This window comes from Lipotes vexillifer, unplaced genomic scaffold (assembly GCF_000442215.2).
Source record: "Lipotes vexillifer unplaced genomic scaffold, Lipotes_vexillifer_v1.1 scaffold241, whole genome shotgun sequence".
In the NCBI taxonomy this organism is placed as follows: domain Eukaryota; kingdom Metazoa; phylum Chordata; class Mammalia; order Artiodactyla; family Lipotidae; genus Lipotes; species Lipotes vexillifer.
The window spans coordinates 1,980,493-1,983,418 of NW_006784922.1; the positions used below are offsets into that span (position 1 = coordinate 1,980,493).

The 2,926-nt window shown below is 49.4% G+C and overlaps 1 pseudogene; it reads left to right on the top strand.

The window, feature by feature from the left end:
* The first annotated feature begins 986 nt into the window (after positions 1–986).
* LOC103077916 (mpv17-like protein) lies at positions 987–2,524 on the top strand (annotated as a pseudogene).
* The last annotated feature ends 402 nt before the right edge of the window (positions 2,525–2,926 follow it).

Genomic DNA, 2,926 nt, shown 5'->3' on the forward strand with positions numbered 1-2,926 from the left:
CTGTCTACTAGGCAACATTTGCATCTCATTTAGACAATTGTTAATGTGGTACAGGCTGTAAGCCCTGAAACCCATCTCTCAGGGAATTTGGCTTTAACAGCAGAACGTGAAGAACAGCTTTCCAGCCAATCGGTTGGATGCAGGGCTCATAAAACTTGAGGGTGGCCAGAATTACAAGGTCAGAGTCCAACACAGAGATACATGCAGGAGACATTCCAGCTTCTCCTTCCTCCAGCTGTGCACTAGCCAGGGGACTAGACAACTCAGTGATTTTTTTACCCCATTCTCCATGTTCCTTCTTTACATTGTCTCTATGCTCCACTGTCTCCAGAGAGTTGGGAGTGAGGCTGTCAGTTTTCCCATAGTATCATTCCTGCCTGAGTGCTGGAGACTGAAGCACTGGGCTCCTGAACCCTGAGCAAAAGCTTAACTCATGTTAGAGCAGCAACCAATGCTAATTTTCTAAAAGATGTCCCATGGGTCAGGAGCTACATGGAAACCTGGGATCTGTAGGGCTGAGCCACTAAGCTAGGAACACTCCACCTTGCTCCTAGATTTCTAATTCATGTCAGTAGAGCAGAGGTAGAGACCCTTTTCAGAGAGGAGGAGGAGTAGTAGTGCTTTGCCCCCAGTACTTTTTGGAACAGAGAAGACCCAATACCTGTCTGTATTTGGCTCGAGGCTGTGTGTTACTTCTTAATGGAACTCCTCAAGTCTCTCTCTATAAACTTCCAGAGGCGGAAGCGTCATCATGTCAATAGCTTGAAATTGGCCATGATCAGGTATTTATACCACAGAAATTGGCAAGCACGACAAACCAGCGTCCTTTTTTGTCCCAGATGGCTGGCTATTAAACATTTTCCAGCACACTCCTGCACAAGGCCATCAGGCAAGGTGCAGCAGATAACACTAGCTATTTGTCCATACTTATTCTTAAATAAGCTTTGCCCTTAAAACACAACCACTGAGGCGCCCAGGGCACGGGCATGGCAGGCTGGTGGCAGGCGCTCCTGCACACCACCCGGCGCTACCCTTGGCCCATGAACGTGCTGCTCTACGCCGCGCTCTTAGCTGGCGATGTGCTGCAGCAGCGGCCGCGAGGCGGCCCTGCTGACCGGCAGCAGATGCGGCGTGTGGCCACCGTGGCCGTGGCCTTCCACGCGAACTTCAACTACGTGTGGCTGTGCCTGCTGGAGCGCGCGCACCGTCCTGGCCAAGGTGCTGTGCGACCAGGCGCTCGGCGGGCCGGTGTACGTCTCTGCCTTCTACTTCAGTATGAGTATTCTCCAGCAAAAGGTTGACATATTTTTGGACCTGAGACAGAAATTCTGGAATACATATAAGAGTGGTCTGATGTACTGGCCTTTTGTACAGGCAGCTGTTCTGTTTTAAGCTGGGCACAGTCCAGACCTTTACCTACTTTGGCCCCGGGCCCATAAAATTGTATTTTCTTGTTGATAGTTATGACTTGTAGGCTTTGATGCCCCTGGCCCAACTTGCACATATGCTCTGAAAACCATCTCGTCACACCTCTCCCCAGCTTCCCTGGTGGCGCAGTGGTTAAGAATCCGCCTGCTAATGCAGGGGACGTGGGTTCGAGCCCTGGTCCAGAAAGATCCCACATGCCGCGGAGCAACTAAGCCCGTGTGCCACAACTACTGAGCCTGTGCTATAGAGCCCACGAGTCACAACTACTGAGCCCACGAACCACAACTACTGAAGCCCGTGCTCTGCAACAAGAGAAGCCACCTCAATGAGAAGCCTGCGCACCGCGACAAAGAGTAACCGCCCCCCCCCGGCCGCAACTAGAGAAAGCCCGCACGCAGCAACCAAGATTCAACACAGCCAAAAATAAAATAAATTAATTTAAAAAAGAATTGGGTGGAGGGAATTCCCTGCAGTCCAGTGGTTAGAACTCCATGCTTCCACTGCAGGGGCCCTGGGTTTGATCCCTGGTCAGGGAACAAAGATCCCGCAAGCCACGAGGCGTGGCCAAAACAAAAAAGGGGGAATAGGGTGGAATCGTGAGAGTTGGGCCTTCTCCAAACCACTAAATTACCCTTTGTGATGGTTAGTTTTATGTGTCCACTTGACTGGACCACGGGGTGCCCAGATATTTGGTCAAACATTATTCTGGGTGTTTCTCTGAAGGTGTTTTTGGATGAGAGTAACATTTATATTGGTAGACTAAGTCAAGCAGATTGCCTTCCCTAACGTGGGTGGGCCTTGTCCAATCAGCTGAAGGCCTGAATAGAACAAAAACGCTGCCCTCATCCCAAGTAACAGAATTCTTACTGCCTGACTGCCTTCAAATGGGGACATTGGCTTTTCTTCTACTGTTGGTCTCGAAACATTGGCTCTTCCTATGTCTTGAGCCTGTCGGCTTTCAGATGGGAGCTACACCATTGGCTCACCTGGTTCTCAGGCCTTCAGACTCAGACTGGAACTAAACCATCGCCCCTCCTGGGTGTCCAGCTTGCTGACTCACCCTGCAGATTTGGGACCTGTCTCCATAATCATGTGAGTCAATTCCTTATAATAAATGTCTCTCTCTCTATATATATACACAGCCCTTTGGTTCTGTTTTTTGGGAGAACCCTGAATATTTCCCCCTGTTTATGTAGGTTAATATTTCATAGTTTGTGGTTCATGCAGTGTGGTTGTCTGGATGATGACCACCAGCTCACAGCTGTTACAGATTTACTCTGGACGTTAATTTCTGGGACCCCCGAAATCATAAGATGTAGGTGGTCATCCACTCCTACGCCACAGCCTCCGTATAGAACCTGAAAATGGAAATTCAGCCAGGTAGCCAGATAATGGCCCAACAACAGAACTGACTACATTTTCACTCTAGGTTGACAGTGGATGGAATATGTATGTTGTGAATTCTCTGAATGTTGGGGACTGAGAATTGATTCCGGTA